At 41.7% G+C, this 24,532-nt stretch overlaps 1 pseudogene; it reads left to right on the forward strand.

The window, feature by feature from the left end:
- The window catches only part of LOC106591814 (ryanodine receptor 2-like), a 503,114-nt pseudogene that overhangs the window by 423,783 nt on the left and 54,799 nt on the right, over positions 1-24,532 (forward strand).

The raw sequence follows: 24,532 nt of genomic DNA on the forward strand, positions 1-24,532 counted from the left end.
TGTTGGTGTTTATAACTCGTCTGGCATTCAGGGATCCTGTTTGTTGGTGTTTATAACTCGTCTGACATTCACAGATCCTGTTCGTTGGTGTCGGTGTTTATAACTCGTCTGGCATTCAGGAATCCTGTGTGTTGGTGTTTATAACTCGTCTGGCAATCAGGGATCCTGTTTGTTGGTGATGGTGTTTATAACTCGTCTGGCATTCAGGAATCCTGTGTGTTGGTGTTTATAACTCGTCTGGCATTCAGGAATCCTGTTTGTTGGTGTTTATAACTCGTCTGGCAATCAGGGATCCTGTTTGTTGGTGATGGTGTTTATAACTCGTCTGGCATTCATGAATCCTGTTTGTTGGTGTTTATAACTCGTCTGGCATTCAGGAATCCTGTTTGTTGGTGTTTATAACTCGTCTGGCAATCAGGGATCCTGTTTGTTGGTGATGGTGTTTATAACTCGTCTGGCATTCAGGAATCCTGTGTGTTGGTGTTTATAACTCGTCTGGCATTCAGGAATCCTCTTTGTTGGTGTTTATAACTCGTCTGGCAATCAGGGATCCTGTTTGTTGGTGATGGTGTTTATAACTCGTCTGGCATTCAGGAATCCTGTTTGTTGGTGTTTATAACTCGTCTGGCATTCAGGAATACTGTTTGTTGGTGTTTATAACTCGTCTGGCATTCAGGGATGGATCCTGTTTGTTGGTGTTTATAACTCGTCTGGCATTCAGGGATCCTGTTTGTTGGTGTTTATAATTCGTCTGGCATTCAGGGATCCTGTTTGTTGGTGTTTATAACTAATCTGGCATTCAGGAATCCTGTTTGTTGGTGTCTGACATTCAGAGATCCTGTTCGTTGGTGTTGGTGTTTATAACTCGTCTGACATTCAGGAATCCTGTTTGTTGGTGTTTATAACTTGTCTGGCATTCAGGAATCCTGTGTGTTGGTGTTTATAACTCGTCTGGCATTCAGGGATCCTGTTTGTTGGTGTTTATAACTCGTCTGGCAATCAGGGATCCTGTTTGTTGGTGATGGTGTTTATAACTCGTCTGGCTTTCATGAATCCTGTTTGTTGGTGTTTATAACTCATCTGGCATTCAGGGATCCTGTTTGTTGGTGTTTATAACTCGTCTGGCATTCAGGGATCCTGTTTGTTGGTGTTTATAACTCGTCTGGCATTCAGGAATCCTGTTTGTTGGTGTTGGTGTTTATAACTCGTCTGACATTCAGGGATCCTGTTTGTTGGTGTTTATATCTCGTCTGGCATTCAGGAATCCTGTTTGTTGGTGTTTATAACTCGTCTGGCATTCAGGAATCCTGTTTGTTGGTGTTTATAACTCGTCTGGCATTCAGGGATCCTGTTTGTTGGTGTTTATAACTCGTCTGGCATTCAGGAATCCTGTTTGTTGGTGTTTATAACTCGTCTGGCATTCAGGAATCCTGTTTGTTGGTGATGGTGTTTATAACTCGTCTGGCATTCAGGAATCCTGTGTGTTGGTGTTTATAACTTGTCTGGCATTCATGAATCCTGTTTGTTGGTGATGGTGTTTATAACTCGTCTGGCATTCATGAATCCTGTTTGTTGGTGTTGGTGTTTATAACTCGTCTGGCATTCAGGAATCCTGTTTGTTGGTGTTTATAACTCGTCTGGCATTCAGGGATCCTGTTTGTTGGTGTTTATAACTCGTCTGACATTCACAGATCCTGTTCGTTGGTGTTGGTGTTTATAACTCGTCTGACATTCAGGAATCCTGTTTGTTGGTGTTTATAACTCGTCTGGCATTCAGGAATCCTGTGTGTTGGTGTTTATAACTCGTCTGGCATTCAGGAATCCTGTTTGTTGGTGTTTATAACTCGTCTGGCAATCAGGGATCCTGTTTGTTGGTGATGGTGTTTATAACTCGTCTGGCATTCAGGGATCCTGTTTGTTGGTGTTTATAACTCGTCTGGCATTCAGGAATCCTGTTTGTTGGTGTTTATAACTCGTCTGGCATTCAGGAATCCTGTTTGTTGGTGATGGTGTTTATAACTCGTCTGGCATTCAGGAATCCTGTGTGTTGGTGTTTATAACTTGTCTGGCATTCATGAATCCTGTTTGTTGGTATGTGTTTATAACTCGTCTGGCATTCATGAATCCTGTTTGTTGGTGTTGGTGTTTATAACTCGTCTGGCATTCAGGGATCCTGTTTGTTGGTGTTTATAACTCGTCTGGCATTCAGGAATCCTGTTTGTTGGTGTTTATAACTTGTCTGGCATTCAGGAATCCTGTTTGTTGGTGTTTATAACTCGTCTGACATTCAGAGATCCTGTCCATTGGTGTTGGTGTTTATAACTCGTCTGACATTCAGGAATCCTGTTTGGTGGTGTTGGTGTTTATACCTCGTCTGGCATTCAGGAATCCTGTTTGTTGGTGTTTATAACTCGTCTGGCATTCAGGGATCCTGTTTGTTGGTGCTTATAACTCGTCTGGCAATCAGGGATCCTGTTTGTTGGTGATGGTGTTTATACCTCGTCTGGCATTCAGGAATCCTGTTTGTTGGTGTTTATAACTCGTCTGGCATTCAGGGATCCTGTTTGTTGGTGTTTATAACTCGTCTGACATTCACAGATCCTGTTCGTTGGTGTTGGTGTTTATAACTCGTCTGGCATTCAGGAATCCTGTGTGTTGGTGTTTATAACTCGTCTGGCATTCAGGAATCCTGTTTGTTGGTGTTTATAACTCGTCTGGCAATCAGGGATCCTGTTTGTTGGTGATGGTGTTTATAACTCGTCTGGCATTCAGGAATCCTGTGTGTTGGTGTTTATAACTCGTCTGGCATTCAGGAATCCTCTTTGTTGGTGTTTATAACTCGTCTGGCAATCAGGGATCCTGTTTGTTGGTGATGGTGTTTATAACTCGTCTGGCATTCATGAATCCTGTTTGTTGGTGTTTATAACTCGTCTGGCATTCAGGAATCCTGTTTGTTGGTGTTTATAACTCGTCTGGCAATCAGGGATCCTGTTTGTTGGTGATGGTGTTTATAACTCGTCTGGCATTCAGGAATCCTGTGTGTTGGTGTTTATAACTCGTCTGGCATTCAGGAATCCTCTTTGTTGGTGTTTATAACTCGTCTGGCATTCAGGGATGGATCCTGTTTGTTGGTGTTTATAACTCGTCTGGCATTCAGGGATCCTGTTTGTTGGTGTTTATAATTCGTCTGGCATTCAGGGATCCTGTTTGTTGGTGTTTATAACTAATCTGGCATTCAGGAATCCTGTTTGTTGGTGTTTAACTCGTCTGGCATTCAGGGATCCTGTTTGTTGGTGTTTATAACTCGTCTGACATTCAGAGATCCTGTTCGTTGGTGTTGGTGTTTATAACTCGTCTGACATTCAGGAATCCTGTTTGTTGGTGTTTATAACTTGTCTGGCATTCAGGAATCCTGTGTGTTGGTGTTTATAACTCGTCTGGCATTCAGGGATCCTGTTTGTTGGTGTTTATAACTCGTCTGGCAATCAGGGATCCTGTTTGTTGGTGATGGTGTTTATAACTCGTCTGGCTTTCATGAATCCTGTTTGTTGGTGTTTATAACTCATCTGGCATTCAGGGATCCTGTTTGTTGGTGTTTATAACTCGTCTGGCATTCAGGGATCCTGTTTGTTGGTGTTTATAACTCGTCTGGCATTCAGGAATCCTGTTTGTTGGTGTTTATAACTCGTCTGGCATTCAGGAATCCTGTTTGTTGGTGTTGGTGTTTATAACTCGTCTGACATTCAGGGATCCTGTTTGTTGGTGTTTATATCTCGTCTGGCATTCAGGAATCCTGTTTGTTGGTGTTTATAACTCGTCTGGCATTCAGGAATCCTGTTTGTTGGTGTTTATAACTCGTCTGGCATTCAGGGATCCTGTTTATTGGTGTTTATAACTCGTCTGGCATTCAGGGATCCTGTTTGTTGGTGTTTATAATTCGTCTGGCATTCAGGGATCCTGTTTGTTGGTGTTTATAACTAATCTGGCATTCAGGAATCCTGTTTGTTGGTGTTTAACTCGTCTGACATTCAGAGATCCTGTTCGTTGGTGTTGGTGTTTATAACTCGTCTGACATTCAGGAATCCTGTTTGTTGGTGTTTATAACTTGTCTGGCATTCAGGAATCCTGTGTGTTGGTGTTTATAACTCGTCTGGCATTCAGGGATCCTGTTTGTTGGTGTTTATAACTCGTCTGGCAATCAGGGATCCTGTTTGTTGGTGATGGTGTTTATAACTCGTCTGGCTTTCATGAATCCTGTTTGTTGGTGTTTATAACTCGTCTGGCATTCAGGAATCCTGTTTGTTGGTGATGGTGTTTATAACTCGTCTGGCATTCAGGAATCCTGTGTGTTGGTGTTTATAACTTGTCTGGCATTCATGAATCCTGTTTGTTGGTGATGGTGTTTATAACTCGTCTGGCATTCATGAATCCTGTTTGTTGGTGTTGGTGTTTATACCTCGTCTGGCATTCAGGAATCCTGTTTGTTGGTGTTTATAACTCGTCTGGCATTCAGGGATCCTGTTTGTTGGTGTTTATAACTCGCCTGACATTCACAGATCCTGTTCGTTGGTGTTGGTGTTTATAACTCGTCTGACATTCAGGAATCCTGTTTGTTGGTGTTTATAACTCGTCTGGCATTCAGGAATCCTGTGTGTTGGTGTTTATAACTCGTCTGGCATTCAGGAATCCTGTTTGTTGGTGTTTATAACTCGTCTGGCATTCAGGGATGGATCCTGTTTGTTGGTGTTTATAACTCGTCTGGCATTCAGGGATGGATCCTGTTTGTTGGTGTTTATAACTCGTCTGGCATTCAGGGATCCTGTTTGTTGGTGTTTATAATTCGTCTGGCATTCAGGGATCCTGTTTGTTGGTGTTTATAACTAATCTGGCATTCAGGAATCCTGTTTGTTGGTGTTTAACTCGTCTGGCATTCAGGGATCCTGTTTGTTGGTGTTTATAACTCGTCTGACATTCAGAGATCCTGTTCGTTGGTGTTGGTGTTTATAACTCGTCTGACATTCAGGAATCCTGTTTGTTGGTGTTTATAACTTGTCTGGCATTCAGGAATCCTGTGTGTTGGTGTTTATAACTCGTCTGGCATTCAGGGATCCTGTTTGTTGGTGTTTATAACTCGTCTGGCAATCAGGGATCCTGTTTGTTGGTGATGGTGTTTATAACTCGTCTGGCTTTCATGAATCCTGTTTGTTGGTGTTTATAACTCATCTGGCATTCAGGGATCCTGTTTGTTGGTGTTTATAACTCGTCTGGCATTCAGGGATCCTGTTTGTTGGTGTTTATAACTCGTCTGACATTCAGCGATCCTGTTTGTTGGTGTTTATAACTCGTCTGGCATTCAGGAATCCTGTTTGTTGGTGTTTATAACTCGTCTGGCATTCAGGAATCCTGTTTGTTGGTGTTGGTGTTTATAACTCGTCTGACATTCAGGGATCCTGTTTGTTGGTGTTTATATCTCGTCTGGCATTCAGGAATCCTGTTTGTTGGTGTTTATAACTCGTCTGGCATTCAGGAATCCTGTTTGTTGGTGTTTATAACTCGTCTGGCATTCAGGGATCCTGTTTATTGGTGTTTATAACTCGTCTGGCATTCAGGGATCCTGTTTGTTGGTGTTTATAACTCGTCTGGCATTCAGGGATCCTGTTTGTTGGTGTTTATAACTAATCTGGCATTCAGGAATCCTGTTTGTTGGTGTTTAACTCGTCTGACATTCAGAGATCCTGTTCGTTGGTGTTGGTGTTTATAACTCATCTGGCATTCAGGGATCCTGTTTGTTGGTGTTTATAACTCGTCTGGCATTCAGGGATCCTGTTTGTTGGTGTTTATAACTCGTCTGACATTCAGGGATCCTGTTTGTTGGTGTTTATAACTCGTCTGGCATTCAGGAATCCTGTTTGTTGGTGTTTATAACTCGTCTGGCATTCAGGAATCCTGTTTGTTGGTGATGGTGTTTATAACTCGTCTGGCATTCAGGAATCCTGTGTGTTGGTGTTTATAACTTGTCTGGCATTCATGAATCCTGTTTGTTGGTGATGGTGTTTATAACTCGTCTGGCATTCATGAATCCTGTTTGTTGGTGTTGGTGTTTATACCTCGTCTGGCATTCAGGAATCCTGTTTGTTGGTGTTTATAACTCGTCTGGCATTCAGGGATCCTGTTTGTTGGTGTTTATAACTCGTCTGACATTCACAGATCCTGTTCGTTGGTGTTGGTGTTTATAACTCGTCTGACATTCAGGAATCCTGTTTGTTGGTGTTTATAACTCGTCTGGCATTCAGGAATCCTGTGTGTTGGTGTTTATAACTCGTCTGGCATTCAGGAATCCTGTTTGTTGGTGTTTATAACTCGTCTGGCATTCAGGGATGGATCCTGTTTGTTGGTGTTTATAACTCGTCTGGCATTCAGGGATGGATCCTGTTTGTTGGTGTTTATAACTCGTCTGGCATTCAGGGATCCTGTTTGTTGGTGTTTATAATTCGTCTGGCATTCAGGGATCCTGTTTGTTGGTGTTTATAACTAATCTGGCATTCAGAGATCCTGTTCGTTGGTGTTGGTGTTTATAACTCGTCTGGCATTCAGGAATCCTGTGTGTTGGTGTTTATAACTCGTCTGGCATTCAGGGATCCTGTTTGTTGGTGTTTATAACTCGTCTGGCAATCAGGGATCCTGTTTGTTGGTGATGGTGTTTATAACTCGTCTGGCTTTCATGAATCCTGTTTGTTGGTGTTTATAACTCATCTGGCATTCAGGGATCCTGTTTGTTGGTGTTTATAACTCATCTGGCATTCAGGGATCCTGTTTGTTGGTGTTTATAACTCGTCTGGCTTTCATGAATCCTGTTTGTTGGTGTTTATAACTCATCTAGCATTCAGGGATCCTGTTTGTTGGTGTTTATAACTCGTCTGGCATTCAGGGATCCTGTTTGTTGGTGTTTATAACTCGTCTGACATTCAGGGATCCTGTTTGTTGGTGTTTATATCTCGTCTGGCATTCAGGAATCCTGTTTGTTGGTGTTTATAACTCGTCTGGCATTCAGGAATCCTGTTTATTGGTGTTTATAACTCGTCTGGCATTCAGGAATCCTGTTTGTTGGTGTTTATAACTCGTCTGGCATTCAGGGATCCTGTTTGTTGGTGTTTATAACTCGTCTGGCATTCAGGGATCCTGTTTGTTGGTGTTTATAACTCGTCTGGCATTCAGGAATCCTGTTTGTTGGTGTTTATAACTCGTCTGGCATTCAGGAATCCTGTTTGTTGGTGTTGGTGTTTATAACTCGTCTGACATTCAGGGATCCTGTTTGTTGGTGTTTATATCTCGTCTGGCATTCAGGAATCCTGTTTGTTGGTGTTTATAACTCATCTGGCATTCAGGAATCCTGTTTGTTGGTGTTTATAACTCGTCTGGCATTCAGGAATCCTGTTTGTTGGTGATGGTGTTTATAACTCGTCTGGCATTCAGGAATCCTGTGTGTTGGTGTTTATAACTTGTCTGGCATTCATGAATCCTGTTTGTTGGTGTTTATAACTCATCTGGCATTCAGGGATCCTGTTTGTTGGTGTTTATAACTCGTCTGGCATTCAGGGATCCTGTTTGTTGGTGTTTATAACTCGTCTGGCATTCAGGGATCCTGTTTGTTGGTGTTTATAATTCGTCTGGCATTCAGGGATCCTGTTTGTTGGTGTTTATAACTAATCTGGCATTCAGGAATCCTGTTTGTTGGTGTTTAACTCGTCTGGCATTCAGGGATCCTGTTTGTTGGTGTTTATAACTCGTCTGACATTCAGAGATCCTGTTCGTTGGTGTTGGTGTTTATAACTCGTCTGGCATTCAGGAATCCTGTGTGTTGGTGTTTATAACTCGTCTGGCATTCAGGGATCCTGTTTGTTGGTGTTTATAACTCGTCTGGCAATCAGGGATCCTGTTTGTTGGTGATGGTGTTTATAACTCGTCTGGCTTTCATGAATCCTGTTTGTTGGTGTTTATAACTCATCTGGCATTCAGGGATCCTGTTTGTTGGTGTTTATAACTCATCTGGCATTCAGGGATCCTGTTTGTTGGTGTTTATAACTCGTCTGGCTTTCATGAATCCTGTTTGTTGGTGTTTATAACTCATCTAGCATTCAGGGATCCTGTTTGTTGGTGTTTATAACTCGTCTGGCATTCAGGGATCCTGTTTGTTGGTGTTTATAACTCGTCTGACATTCAGGGATCCTGTTTGTTGGTGTTTATATCTCGTCTGGCATTCAGGAATCCTGTTTGTTGGTGTTTATAACTCGTCTGGCATTCAGGAATCCTGTTTATTGGTGTTTATAACTCGTCTGGCATTCAGGAATCCTGTTTGTTGGTGTTTATAACTCATCTGGCATTCAGGGATCCTGTTTGTTGGTGTTTATAACTCGTCTGGCATTCAGGGATCCTGTTTGTTGGTGTTTATAACTCGTCTGGCATTCAGGAATCCTGTTTGTTGGTGTTTATAACTCGTCTGGCATTCAGGAATCCTGTTTGTTGGTGTTGGTGTTTATAACTCGTCTGACATTCAGGGATCCTGTTTGTTGGTGTTTATATCTCGTCTGGCATTCAGGAATCCTGTTTGTTGGTGTTTATAACTCATCTGGCATTCAGGAATCCTGTTTGTTGGTGTTTATAACTCGTCTGGCATTCAGGAATCCTGTTTGTTGGTGATGGTGTTTATAACTCGTCTGGCATTCAGGAATCCTGTGTGTTGGTGTTTATAACTTGTCTGGCATTCATGAATCCTGTTTGTTGGTGTTTATAACTCATCTGGCATTCAGGGATCCTGTTTGTTGGTGTGTTTATAACTCGTCTGGCATTCAGGGATCCTGTGTGTTGGTGTTTATAACTCGTCTGGCATTCATGAATCCTGTTTGTTGGTGTTTATAACTCGTCTGGCATTCAGGGATCCTGTTTGTTGGTGTTGGTGTTTATAACTCGTCTGGCATTCAGGGATCCTGTTTGTTGGTGTTTATATCTCGTCTGGCATTCAGGAATCCTGTTTGTTGGTGTTTATAACTCGTCTGGCATTCAGGAATCCTGTTTGTTGGTGTTGGTTTTATAACTCGTCTGGCATTCAGGGATCCTGTTTGTTGGTGTTTATAACTCGTCTGGCATTCAGGGATCCTGTTTGTTGGTGTTTATAACTCGTCTGACATTCAGAGATCCTGTTCGTTGGTGTTGGTGTTTATAACTCGTCTGGCATTCAGGGATCCTGTTTGTTGGTGTTTATAACTCGTCTGGCATTCAGGGATCCTGTTTGTTGGTGTTTATAACTCGTCTGGCATTCAGGAATCCTGTTTGTTGGTGTTTATAACTCGTCTGGCATTCAGGGATCCTGTTTGTTGGTGTTTATAACTCGTCTGACATTCAGAGATCCTGTTCGTTGGTGTTGGTGTTTATAACTCGTCTGACATTCAGGAATCCTGTTTGTTGGTGTTTATAACTTGTCTGGCATTCAGGAATCCTGTGTGTTGGTGTTTATAACTCGTCTGGCATTCAGGGATCCTGTTTGTTGGTGTTTATAACTCGTCTGGCAATCAGGGATCCTGTTTGTTGGTGATGGTGTTTATAACTCGGCTGGCTTTCATGAATCCTGTTTGTTGGTGTTTATAACTCATCTGGCATTCAGGGATCCTGTTTGTTGGTGTTTATAACTCGTCTGGCATTCAGGGATCCTGTTTGTTGGTGTTTATAACTCGTCTGACATTCAGGGATCCTGTTTGTTGGTGTTTATAACTCGTCTGACATTCAGGGATCCTGTTTGTTGGTGTTTATAACTCGTCTGACATTCACAGATCCTGTTCGTTGGTGTTGTTGTTTATAACTCGTCTGACATTCAGGAATCCTGTTTGTTGGTGTTTATAACTCGTCTGGCATTCAGGAATCCTGTTTGTTGGTGTTTATAACTCGTCTGGCAATCAGGGATCCTGTTTGTTGGTGATGGTGTTTATAACTCGTCTGGCATTCAGGAATCCTGTGTGTTGGTGTTTATAACTCGTCTGGCATTCAGGAATCCTGTTTGTTGGTGCTTATAACTCGTCTGGCAATCAGGGATCCTGTTTGTTGGTGATGGTGTTTATAACTCGTCTGGCATTCATCAATCCTGTTTGTTGGCGTTGGTGTTTATACCTCGTCTGGCATTCAGGAATCCTGTTTGTTGGTGTTTATAACTCGTCTGACATTCACAGATCCTGTTCGTTGGTGTTGGTGTTTATAACTCGTCTGACATTCAGGAATCCTGTGTGTTGGTGTTTATAACTCGTCTGGCATTCAGGAATCCTGTTTGTTGGTGTTTATAACTCGTCTGGCATTCAGGAATCCTGTTTGTTGGTGATGGTGTTTATAACTCGTCTGGCATTCAGGAATCCTGTGTGTTGGTGTTTATAACTTGTCTGGCATTCATGAATCCTGTTTGTTGGTGTTTATAACTCATCTGGCATTCAGGGATCCTGTTTGTTGGTGTTTATAACTCGTCTGTCATTCAGGAATCCTGTGTGTTGGTGTTTATAACTCGTCTGGCATTCAGGGATCCTGTTTGTTGGTGTTTATAACTCGTCTGGCAATCAGGGATCCTGTTTGTTGGTGATGGTGTTTATAACTCGTCTGGCTTTCATGAATCCTGTTTGTTGGTGTTTATAACTCATCTGGCATTCAGGGATCCTGTTTGTTGGTGTTTATAACTCGTCTGGCATTCAGGGATCCTGTTTGTTGGTGTTTATAACTCGTCTGACATTCAGAGATCCTGTTTGTTGGTGTTTATAACTCGTCTGGCATTCAGGAATCATGTTTGTTGGTGTTTATAACTCGTCTGGCATTCAGGAATCCTGTTTGTTGGTGTTGGTGTTTATAACTCGTCTGACATTCAGGGATCCTGTTTGTTGGTGTTTATATCTCGTCTGGCATTCAGGAATCCTGTTTGTTGGTGTTTATAACTCGTCTGGCATTCAGGAATCCTGTTTGTTGGTGTTTATAACTCGTCTGGCATTCAGGGATCCTGTTTATTGGTGTTTATAACTCGTCTGGCATTCAGGGATCCTGTTTGTTGGTGTTTATAACTCGTCTGGCATTCAGGAATCCTGTTTGTTGGTGTTTATAACTCGTCTGGCATTCAGGAATCCTGTTTGTTGGTGATGGTGTTTATAACTCGTCTGGCATTCAGGAATCCTGTGTGTTGGTGTTTATAACTTGTCTGGCATTCATGAATCCTGTTTGTTGGTGTTTATAACTCATCTGGCATTCAGGGATCCTGTTTGTTGGTGTTTATAAATCGTCTGGCATTCAGGGATCCTGTTTGTTGGTGTTTATAACTCGTCTGGCATTCAGGGATCCTGTTTGTTGGTGTTTATAACTAATCTGGCATTCAGGAATCCTGTTTGTTGGTGTTTATAACTCGTCTGGCATTCAGGGATCCTGTTTGTTGGTGATGGTGTTTATAACTCGTCTGGCATTCAGGAATCCTGTGTGTTGGTGTTTATAACTTGTCTGGCATTCATGAATCCTGTTTGTTGGTGTTTATAACTCATCTGGCATTCAGGGATCCTGTTTGTTGGTGTTTATAACTCGTCTGGCATTCAGGGATCCTGTTTGTTGGTGTTTATAACTCGTCTGACATTCAGAGATCCTGTTCATTGGTGTTGGTGTTTATAACTCGTCTGACATTCAGGAATCCTGTTTGTTGGTGTTGGTGTTTATAACTCGTCTGACATTCAGGGATCCTGTTTGTTGGTGTTTATATCTCGTCTGGCATTCAGGAATCCTGTTTGTTGGTGTTTATAACTCGTCTGGCATTCAGGAATCCTGTTTGTTGGTGTTTATAACTCGTCTGGCATTCAGGAATCCTGTTTGTTGGTGTTTATAACTCGTCTGGCATTCAGGAATCCTGTTTGTTGGTGATGGTGTTTATAACTTGTCTGGCATTCATGAATCCTGTTTGTTGGTGTTTATAACTCATCTGGCATTCAGGGATCCTGTTTGTTGGTGTTTATAACTCGTCTGGCATTCAGGGATCCTGTTTGTTGGTGTTTATAACTCGTCTGGCATTCAGGGATCCTGTTTGTTGGTGTTTATAACTAATCTGGCATTCAGGAATCCTGTTTGTTGGTGTTTATAACTCGTCTGGCATTCAGGGATCCTGTTTGTTGGTGTTTATAACTCGTCTGACATTCAGAGATCCTGTTCATTGGTGTTGGTGTTTATAACTCGTCTGACATTCAGGAATCCTGTTTGGTGGTGTTGGTGTTTATAACTCGTCTGGCATTCAGGAATCCTGTGTGTTGGTGTTTATAACTCGTCTGGCATTCAGGAATCCTGTTTGTTGGTGCTTATAACTCGTCTGGCAATCAGGGATCCTGTTTGTTGGTGATGGTGTTTATAACTCGTCTGGCATTCAGGAATCCTGTTTGTTGGTGTTGGTGTTTATACCTCGTCTGGCATTCAGGAATCCTGTGTGTTGGTGTTTATAACTCGTCTGGCATTCAGGAATCCTGTTTGTTGGTGTTTATAACTCGTCTGGCATTCAGGAATCCTGTTTGTTGGTGTTTATAACTCGTCTGGCAATCAGGGATCCTGTTTGTTGGTGATGGTGTTTATAACTCGTCTGGCATTCAGGAATCCTGTTTGTTGGTGTTTATAACTCGTCTGGCATTCAGGAATCCTGTTTGTTGGTGTTTATAACTCGTCTGGCATTCAGGGATGGATCCTGTTTGTTGGTGTTTATAACTCGTCTGGCATTCAGGGATCCTGTTTGTTGGTGTTTATAATTCGTCTGGCATTCAGGGATCATGTTTGTTGGTGTTTATAACTAATCTGGCATTCAGGAATCCTGTTTGTTGGTGTTTATAACTCGTCTGGCATTCAGGGATGGATCCTGTTTGTTGGTGTTTATAACTCGTCTGGCATTCAGGAATCCTGTTTGTTGGTGTTTATAACTCGTTTGTTGAGGTTTTGTAATTCCGTTCTCCATATCTACTGGAGGTCCTTCACTGTGTCCTGGTGAAGAGTCCTGAAGCTCTCATCTTCATCATCAAGGGTTAGTTAGTTTAGGTTAGTAGGGTGTTGGTGTGATACTAACTGTGTGCTTGTTGTGTTCAGGTATCTTGGAGGTGCTTCACTGTGTCCTGGTGGAGAGTCCTGAAGCTCTGAACATCATCAAGGAGGGACACATCAAGTCAATCATCTCTCTGCTAGACAAACATGGACGAAACCACAAGGTGGGTAGAGGAGACCACCTACCTATAAACCATGTATTATAGATAACCACAAGGTGGGTAGAGGAGACCTCCTACCTATAAACCATGTATTATAGATGACCACAAGGTGGGTAGAGGAGACCACCTACCTATAAACCATGTATTATAGATATCCACAAGGTGGGTAGAGGAGACCACCTACCTATAAACCATGTATTATAGATAACCACAAGGTGGGTAGAGGAGACCACCTACCTATAAACCATGTATTATAGATAACCAACTCCTTATATACTATAGACATACAGAATGGATGATCTCCTAGCTGGCTGGTGGACCTACCTATTTAACAGAGATTATATATAGAATGGATGATCTCCTAGCTGGGTGGTGGACTTACCTATTTAACAGAGATTATATACAGAATGGATGATCTCCTAGCTGGGTGGTGGACCTACCTATTTAACAGAGATTATATACAGAATGCACCATGAATTGTCTATTCACTGTTTCTTTACAGTGAATTGTGATGATACATTTGTTAGCGACACGTTGCACCAGTGGATCGGCTCTACCGTTCCACTCTTTCACGATATTTCATTTAACGTCTCAATATTTCAGAGTACATATGTCTTGTTATTGATTTTTAGAAGAGGTATTAGTTTTGGAAATGTTTTATTTTGCAGCTGATGAGTTGAGAATTGAAGCAAATCAATATAACTATATAGCTGTATATCACAGATGTTCACGCTATACACGGCGAACAACTTAAGCGCTCAATAACTTTAATAACTTTAATGTTCCCCTTGTTTTTACATGATTAGCTAATGGACCAACATTACTGAAAGGCTTGGTCATGTTGCCACATCTAAATGATTGAAATGTCCTGTACTTTCTCTCCAGTGAGTCGTGTCGGGTGAGCCTTAAGTAGAAAGCCCTGTCGTTCCATTTTGACAATAGCATAGCTATTTTACCACTCTGTAGATGTTTTATCTCCGCTGTCAACAACATCAAGTTAAGTTGCAGATTAGGCAATAATGTAGTCTACACTCTGAATGCATGTTAACAACAATTTAGTTTGTTGGGTGAGGTCCAACCAGCATCTGATCTGTATCATGGTCTATTCTATATGTTAACCCTACAGGTTCTGGACGTGCTCTGTTCTCTGTGTGTCTGTCATGGTGTGGTGGTGCGGTCCGGTCCAACCAGCATCTGATCTGTATCATGGTCTATTCTATATGTTAACCCTACAGGTTCTGGACGTGCTCTGTTCTCTGTGTGTCTGTCATGGTGTGGTGGTGCGGTCCGGTCCAACCAGCATCTGATCTGTATCATGGTCTATTCTATATGTTAACCCTACAGGTTCTGGACGTGCTCTGTTCTCTGTGTGTCTGTCATGGCGTGGTGGTGCGGTCCGGTCCAACCAGCATCTGATCTGTATCATGGTCTATTCTATATGTTAACCCTACAGGTTCTGGACGTGCTCTGTTCTCTGTGTGTCTGTCATGGCGTGGCGGTGCGTTCCAACCAGCACCTGATCTGTGACAACCTGCTACCTGGCAGAGACCTGCTGCTACAGACACGGCTTGTCAACCATGTCAGCAGGTACAGCCTTTCTCCTTCACCTCACCTAACCCTAATCCAAACCTACCCTAACCCTAACCCTAACCCTACCCTAACCCTAACCCTGACCCTAACCCTGACCCTAACTCTAACCCTGACCCTGATCCTAACCCTAACCCTGACCCTGACCCTAACCCTGACCCTAACCCTAACCCTGACCCTAACCCAAACCTACCCTAACCCTGACCCTAACCCTGACCCTAACTCTAACCCTGATCCTAACCCTAACCTACCCTAACCCAAACCCTGACCCTAACCCTGACCCAAACCCTAACCCTGACCCAAACCCTAACCTACCCTAACCCTGACACTAACCCTAACCTACCCAAACCCTAACCCCTAACCCAAACCCTAACCCAAACCCTAACCTACCCTAACCCTAACCTACCCTAACCCTAACCTACCCTAACCTTAACCCAAACCCTAACCCTGACCTTAACCCTGACCTTAAGCCAAACCCTAACCCTGACCCTAACCCTGACCCGCCCCTAACCCAAACCCTGACCCTAACCCTGCTACCTGGCAGAGATCTGCTGCTGCAGACATAACTTGTCAACCATGTCAGCAGGTACAGTAGTTAGAAACTCAACCTGCTCCACTACAGCCCTGACGATGTGGGCGTGCTCTGACCTCTATTTCCTGTAGTCCACCATCATCTCCTTTGTCTTGAGGGAGAGGTTGTTCTCCTGGCAGTGGGTCCAGGGTGTCTGGGATGATGGTGTTGATGTGAGCCATGACCAGCTTTTCAAAGCATTTCATGTTTATAGATATGAGTGCGATGGGGCGATAGTCATTTAGACAGATTACCTTGGCATTCTTGGGTACAGGGACTATGGTGGTCTGCTTGAAACATGATGGTATTACAGACTGGGTCAGGGAGAGGTTGAAAATGTCAGTGAAGACACTTGCCAGCTGGTCAGCTCATGCTCTGACTACCGGTGCCGGTAATCTGTTGGCCTTGTGAACGTTAACCTGTTTAAAGGACTTACTCACATCGGCTACGGAGAGCGTGATCACCCATTCATCCGGAACAGATGGTGCTCTCATGCATGGTTCAGTGTTGCTAGCCTCGAAGCGAGCATAGAAGATATTTCACTCATCTGGTAGGCTCTCGTCACTGGGCAGCTCGCGGCTGGGTTTCCCTTTGTGATCCGTGATAGTTTGCAAGCCCTGCCTTATCCGACGAGTGTCAGAGCCGGTGTAGTAGGATTCCCTCATACGACACTACAGCCCAGGGCTCAATACAATCCACCAGTCAGCCATTATGCTAATGTCTCTGACCTCAGTCTTTATATTCAGATGATGGTACATGGAAGGTTGTTCAGATGAGTAGAATCACAGTACACTTGAGTTAGATGATATGATTGACAGTTGACAGTTCAGTTGGCATTAGTCTGTTATCCTTTTCTTGATTGGCTGTGGTTAGGATTGGCCAGCCGGTGGGTAACGTAGTATGTACAGTGCATTTGTAAAGTATTCAGACCCCTTGACTTTTTCCACATTTTGTTACGTTACAGCCGTATTAAAAAATGTATTAAATAGTTTTTCCCCCTAATCAATCTACACACAATTGAAACATTATTTTGAAATCATCCGTAAGTGTAAAAACAAAAAAGCAATACGCACCATAAAACTTTTTGAAATATTGAAATTGTGTCTCGATATGTAGTACCCCTGTGTTAGGTTTATGTACAGCGGCAAGAAAAAGTATGTAAACTCTTTGGAAATACCTGGATTTCTGCATAAATTGGTCATAAACTTTGTTCTGATCTTCATCTAGGTCACAACAATAGACAAACACAGTCTGCTTAAACTAATAACACACAAACAATTATACGTTTTCATGTCTTTATTGAACACACTGTGTAAACATTCACAGTGCAGGGTGGGAAAAGTATGTGAACCCTTGGATTTAATAACTGGTTGACCCTCCTTTGGCAGCAATAACCTCAACCAAACGTTTTCTGTAGTCGCGGATCAGACCTGCACAACGGTCAGGAGGAATGTTGGACCATTGCTCTTTACGAAACTGTTTCAGTTCAGCAATATTCTTGGGATGTCTGGTGTGAACTGCTCTCTTGAGGTCATGCAACAGCATCTCAATCGGGTTGAGGTCAGGACTCTGACTGGACCACTCCAGAAGGAGTATTTCTCTTCTGTTGAAGCCATTCTGTTAGAGATACTTTTGTAACCCTTTCCAGCTTTATGCAAGTCAACAATTCTTAATCTCTTTTGTTCGAGGCATGGTTCACATCAGGCAATGCTTCTTGTGAATAGCAAACTAACATTTTGAGAGTGTTTTTTATAGGACAGGGCAGCTCGAACCAACTTCTCCAATCTCATCTCATTGATTGGACTCCAGGTTAGTTTACTACTGACTCCAATTAGTTTTGGAGAAGTCATTAGCCTTTAGAGAAGTCATTAGCCTTTAGAGAAGTCATTAGCCTTTAGAGAAGTCATTAGCCTTTAGAGAAGTCATTAGCCTTTAGAGAAGTCATTAGCCTAGGGGTTCACATACTTTACCCACCCTACACTCTAAATGTTTAAATGATGTATTCAATATAGACAAGACAAACACAATCATTTGTGTGTTATTAGTTTAAACAGACTATGTTTGTCTATTGTTGTGACTTAGATGAAGATCAGATCAAATTTGATGACCAATTTATGCAGAAATACAGGTAATTCCAAAGGGTTCACATACTTTCTCTTGCCACTGTATTTCTGTTTTTGTATTTGTTTTATTCATAATAATAATTACAATATTTTTTTTTTAAATACCAGTCAATCACCCAAGCTAACTTGCTAGCTACTTCCAGACACAAATGAGAGAACAGCTCACTGAACAGTACTCACCCTAGCATAGCTGGTTAGGCTGTTATGTTATCCAGAGTGTTGGTGACTGCAACAATGCTGTCAGAATGTTCGTTCATAAATTCAGAGCGTTTTGCTCTCGGAGCATTCAACACGCTCTGGCCGATGAGTAGGGTTGATCCGAACGTTCTGACCTCACAACGGCAGTCAAGCACCCAAGCTAACTGGCTAACATTGGATAGCTTCCTAGCTACTTTCAGACAGAACACCTCACTCTGACCATTTTTATCACGCCCTGAGGTCAGGGTGTCACGCCCTGACCTGAGAGAGAGGGTTTGTTTCTCTATGTGGTTAGGTCAGGGTGTGGGGTGGGCATTCTATGGTGTCTATTTCTTTGTGTTGAGCCGAGTGTGGTTCCTAATCAGAGGCAGCTGTCTATCGTTGTCTCTGATTAGGAACCATACTTAGGCAGCCTTTCCCCACCTGTAGTTGTGGGATCTTATTTTTGTACTGCTTGTTAAGCCAGCAAGACGTTACGGTCGTTATCATTGTTTATTATTTTGTTTTTAGTGTTCTGATTTAAAATAAATACAAAGATGAACACTTACCACGCTGCACCTTGGTCTACTCCTTTTGACGATCGTGACAATTTTACTCCCCCTAGCAGAGCTGGTTAGGCTGTTTTCATGTTATCCAGAGCGTTGGTGACTAACTGTGCTGCTGACAACAATTTTATAAAGTTTTTTTGCCAATGTTTACTGACACCGGACGTATTCAACTGGTGTTGAACGCTCGTAAATTCATCAGTTATGTTGCGCTCTGGCACACTCAGACGAGAGTGCTCTGAAATCGGAGTAGAAGGCCAGATTGAATTTACAAATGTACCCAAAATGGTTACTTGCGTACTGGAGTCTTTTCTTAAGACATATAGCTAGCTAGCTAACAATGAAACATAATCACACTACCCTGCATGAATCCGCAGGTAGCTAACCAACGTCTATCAACAGTTGTCACAGTGACATTCTATTGAAACGGATAACTTACTTGCATAGTGGAGTATTTTGTTAAAGACATGTAGCTAGCTTTCTAGCTAAACAATGAACCGCAATCCCAACTCATAACGTTGCTACCCTGCATGAACGTAACGTTAGCTAGCGAGCCAGCCAGCTAATGTTATCTAGATAACAGTACACTTTAACTTGAAATGAAACCACTTTCTTACCCGTATACATCATAGATGGACGCGTCTCCTGTCACGGATGCCATGGTTGCCCTTAGTTTGAAGATGTAATCCGGACACAGGTGTTTTCTCCATCTCCTTTGCTATCATACTAGAATTCCACTGAACTTCTGGTCCTCCAGAAAGTGAAGAGCAACACTTATGCAGTTTTACTACGAGATATATATATTTTTTAAAAGCCGCGTTAGACATGATTACCAACACATACTGACCAGCTCAAATAGACCGAAGCGTGCTATATGGCAGACCAACCCAAACTCATCTCTCGGCATGTCCAGCCCAGTCATTATCTCAGCCAATCAATGGCCAGTGGGAAGGTTGCTTACTTTTTCTGTGGCTAAACCAACTAGGCTCATAATTGAATTTTTTTTTATTTATATCTATAGATGGCATACAAGTGTGTTATTAAGGCATATGAAAAGTTCTGCCCAAAAAATGCATCTTGATTAAAAAATAAAAGTTTACATTCAAACGTCTCTCCTGTGAAGTAGCGACCAGCAACATATGCCTAGTCTCCTGAAACGGTCACATTTACATAAGTATTCAGACCCTTTACTCAGTACTTTGTTGAAGCACCTTTGGCACCTCGAGTCTTCTTGGGTAGGACACTGCACATCTGTATTTGGGGAGTTTCTCCCATTCTTCTCTGCAGATCCTCTCAAGCTCTGTCAGGTTGGATGGGGAGCGTCACTGCACAGCTATTTTCAGGTCTCTCCAGAGATGTTCGATCGGGTTCAAGTCCGGGCTCTGGCTGGGCCACTCAAGGACATTCAGAGACTTGTCCCGAAGCCACTCCTGTGTTGTCTTGGCAGTGTGCTTAGGGCTGTTGTCCTGTTGGAAGGTGAACCTTTGCCCCAGTCTGAGGTCCTGAGCGCTTTGGAGCAGGTTTTCATCAAGGATCTCTCTGTACTTTACTCCATTCATCTTTCCCTCAATCCTGACGAGTCTCCCAGTCCCTGCCACTGAAAAACATCCCCACAGCATGATGCTGCCACCACAATGCTTCACTGTAGGGATAGTGCCAGGTTTCCTCCTGACGTGATGCTTGGCATTCAGGCCAAAGTGTTCAATCTTGGTTTCATCAGACCACACCTTTAGGTTTCAAATCAACCCTGTGGGAGCATTCAGCAGTCTGCCAGTATCTAACTTAAAGTCAACCCAGTGGGAGCATTCAACAGTCTGTCAGTATCTAACTTAGTCACATTTTATTTGTCACATACACATGGTTAGCAGATGTTATTGCGAGTGTAGCGAAATGCTTGTTCTTCTAGTTCCGACAATGCAGTAATATCTAACAAGTAATCTAACAATTCCCCAATAACTACCTAATACACACAAATCTAAAGGGGTGAATGAGAATATGTACATATAAGTAAATGTCTGAGCGGCATAGGCAAGGTGCAATAGATGGTATAAAATACAGCATATACATGTGATATGAGTAATGTATGAAATGTAAACATTATTTAAAGTGGCATTATTTAAAGTGACTAGTGATCCATATATTAAAGTGGCCAGTGATTGGGTCTCAATGTAGGCAGCAGCATCTCTGAGTTAGTGATGGCTGTTTAGATAGAAACTGTTTTTCAATCTCTCTGTGCCTGCTTTGATGCACCTGTACTGACCTCACCTTCTGGATGGTAGCGGGGTGAACAGGCAGTGGCTCGGGTGGTTGTTGTCCTTGATGATCTTTTTGGCCTTCCTGTGACATCGGGTGGTGTAGGTGTCCTGGAGGGCAGGTAGTTTGACCCCGGTGATGCGTTATGCAGACCTCACCACCCTCTGGAGAGCCATGCGGTTGTGGGCGGAGCAGTTGCCGTACCAGGCTGTGATACAGCCCGACAGGATGCTCTCGATTGTGCATCTGTAAAGGTTTTTTCAGGGTTTTGGGTGACAAGCCAAATTTCTTCAGCTTCCTGAGGTTGAAGAGGCGCTGTTGTGCCTTCTTCACCACACTGTCTGTGTGGGTGGACCATTTCAGTTTGTCTGTGATGTGTACGCCGAGGAACTTAAAACTTTCCACCTCCACTGCTGTCCCTTCAATGTTGATAGGGGGATGCTCCCTCTGCTGTTTCCTGAAGTCCACGATCATCTCCTTTGTTTTGTTGACGTCGAGTGTGAGGTTGTTTTCCTGGCACCACTCTCCCAGGGCCCTCACTTCCTCCCTGTAGGCTGTCTCATCATTGTTGGTAATCAAGCCCACTACTGTTGTGTCGTCTGCAAACTTGATGATTGAGTTGGAGGCGTGCATGGCCACGCAGTCGTGGGTGAACACTGAGTACTGTAGGGGGCTGAGCACGCACCCTTGTGGGGCCCCAGTGTTCAGGGTCAGCGAAGTGGAGATGTTGTTTCCTACCTTCAACACCTGGGGGCGGCCTGTGGAAGCATTCAACAGTCTGCCAGTATCTAACTCAGTCAACTCTCTGGGAGAATTCAACAGCGTTCAACATTGTTCCAGTATTGAACTTTAACCTGCAATAACCCTTTGTTCTCCTTCTTCCCACATGGCAGCATGAGGCCTAACATCTTCCTGGGTGTGAGTGAAGGCTCCGCCCAGTACAGGAAGTGGTATTATGAGCTGATGGTGGACCAGGTGTTACCCTTCGTTACGGCCGAGGCGACACATCTAAGAGTGGGCTGGGCCACCACGGACGGCTACCAACCCTACCCAGGTGGAGGAGAGGGCTGGGGGGGAAACGGGCTCGGTGATGACCTGTACTCCTATGGCTTCGACGGCTTGCACCTGTGGTCAGGTAAGATAGTTCCTATGTTATATTCACCTGTAGTCAGGTTAGATAGTTACTATATTATATTCACCTGTAGTCAGGTTAGATAGTTACTATATTATATTCACCTGTAGTCAGGTTAGATAGTTACTATATTATATTCACCTGTGGTCAGGTTAGATAGTTACTATATTATATGCACCTGTAGTCAGGTTAGATAGTTACAATGTTATATTCACCTGTAGTCAGGTTAGATAGTTACTACATTATATTCACCTGTGGTCAGGTAAGATAGTTCCTATGTTATATTCACCTGTGGTCAGGTTAGATAGTTACTATATTATATTCACCTGTAGTCAGGTTAGATAGTTACTATGTTATATTCACCTGTGGTCAGGTTAGATAGTTACTATATTATATTCACCTGTAGTCAGGTTAGATAGTTACTATAATATATTCACCTGTAGTCAGGTTAGATAGTTACTATATTATATTCACCTGTAGTCAGGTTAGATAGTTAATATATTATATTCACCTGTAGTCAGGTTAGATAGTGTATTATATTCACCTGTAGTCAGGTTAGATAGTTACTATATTGTATTCACCTGTAGTCAGGTTAGATAGTTACTATATTATATTCACCTGTAGTCAGGTTAGATAGTCGATTATATTCACCTGTAGTCAGGTTAGATAGTTACTATATTATATTCACCTGTAGTCAGGTTAGATAGTTACTGTATTATATTCACCTGTAGTCAGGTTAGATAGTCGATTATATTCACCTGTAGTCAGGTTAGATAGTTACTATATTATATTCACCTGTAGACAGGTTAGATAGTCTATTATATTCACCTGTAGTCAGGTTAGATAGTTTACATTATATTCACCTGTGGTCAGGTAAGATAGTTCCTATGTTATATTCACCTGTGGTCAGGTTAGATAGTTACTATATTATATTCACCTGTAGTCAGGTTAGATAGTTACTATATTATATTCACCTGTGGTCAGGTTAGATAGTTACTATGTTATATTCACCTGTGGTCAGGTTAGATAGTTAATATATTATATTCACCTGTAGTCAGGTTAGATAGTTACTTATTATATTCACCTGTAGTCAGGTTAGATAGTTCATATTATATTCACCTGTAGTCAGGTTAGATAGTTACTATATTGTATTCACCTGTAGTCAGGTTAGATAGTCGTATTATATTCACCTGTAGTCAGGTTAGATATTTACTGTATTGTATTCACCTGTAGTCAGGTTAGATAGTTACTGTATTATATTCACCTGTAGTCATGTTAGATAGTTACTGTATTATATTCACCTGTAGTCAGGTTAGATAGTTACTATATTATATTCACCTGTAGTCAGGTTAGATAGTCTATTATATTCACCTGTAGTCAGGTTAGATAGTTACTATATTATATTCACCTGTAGTCAGGTTAGATAGTCTATTATATTCACCTGTAGTCAGGTTAGATAGTTACTATATTATATTCACCTGTAGTTAGGTTAGATAGTTACTATATTATATTCACCTGTAGTCAGGTTAGATAGTTACTATATTATATTCACCTGTAGTCAGGTTAGATAGTTACTATATTATATTCACCTGTAGTTAGGTTAGATAGTTACTATATTATATTCACCTGTAGTCAGGTTAGATAGTTACTATATTATATTCACCTGTAGTCAGGTTAGATAGTTAATATATTATATTCACCTGTAGTCAGGTTAGATAGTCTATTATATTCACATGTAGTTAGGTTAGATAGTTACTGTATTATATTCACCTATAGTCAGGTTAAATAGTTACTATATTACATTCATCTGTAGTCAGGTTAGATAGTTACTATATAATATTCACCTGTTGTCAGGTTAGATAGTTACTATATTATATTCACCTTTAGTCAGGTTAGATAGTCCATTATATTCACCTGTAGTCAGGTTAGATAGTTACTATATAATATTCACCTGTAGTCAGGTTAGATAGTTACTATATTATATTCACCTGTAGTCAGGTTAGATAGTCTATTATATTCACCTGTAGTCAGGTTAGATAGTTACTATATTATATTGACCTGTAGTCAGGTTAGATAGTCTATTATAGTCACCTGTAGTCAGGTTAGATAGTCTATTATATTCACCTGTAGTCAGGTTAGATAGTCGATTATATTCACCTGTAGTCAGGTAAGATAGTTACTATATTATATTCACCTGTAGTCAGGTTAGATAGTTACTGTATTATATTCACCTGTAGTCAGGTTAGATAGTCGATTATATTCACCTGTAGTCAGGTTAGATAGTTCCTATATTATATTCACCTGTAGTCAGGTTAGATATTTACTGTATTATATTCACCTGTAGTCAGGTTAGATAGTCAATTATATTCACCTGTAGTCAGGTTAGATAGTTACTATATTATATTCACCTGTAGTCAGGTTAGATAGTTACTGTATTATATTCACCTGTAGTCAGGTTAGATAGTTACTATATTATATTCACCTGTAGTCAGGTTAGATAGTCTATTATATTCACCTGTAGTCAGGTTAGATAGTTACTATATTATATTCACCTGTAGTCAGGTTAGATAGTCTATTATATTCACCTGTAGTCAGGTTAGATAGTTACTATATTATATTCACCTGTAGTCAGGTTAGATAGTTACTATATTATATTAAACTGTAGTCAGGTTAGATAGTTACTATATTATATTCACCTGTAGTCAGGTTAGATAGTTACTATATTATATTCACCTGTAGTCAGGTTAGATAGTTACTATATTATATTCACCTGTGGTCAGGTTAGATAGTTACTATATTATATTCACCTGTAGTCAGGTTAGATAGTTACTATGTTATATTCACCTGTAGTCAGGTTAGATATCTACTATATTATATTCACCTGTAGT

Source organism: Salmo salar, chromosome ssa18 (genome assembly GCF_905237065.1).
Source record: "Salmo salar chromosome ssa18, Ssal_v3.1, whole genome shotgun sequence".
Taxonomy (NCBI): domain Eukaryota; kingdom Metazoa; phylum Chordata; class Actinopteri; order Salmoniformes; family Salmonidae; genus Salmo; species Salmo salar.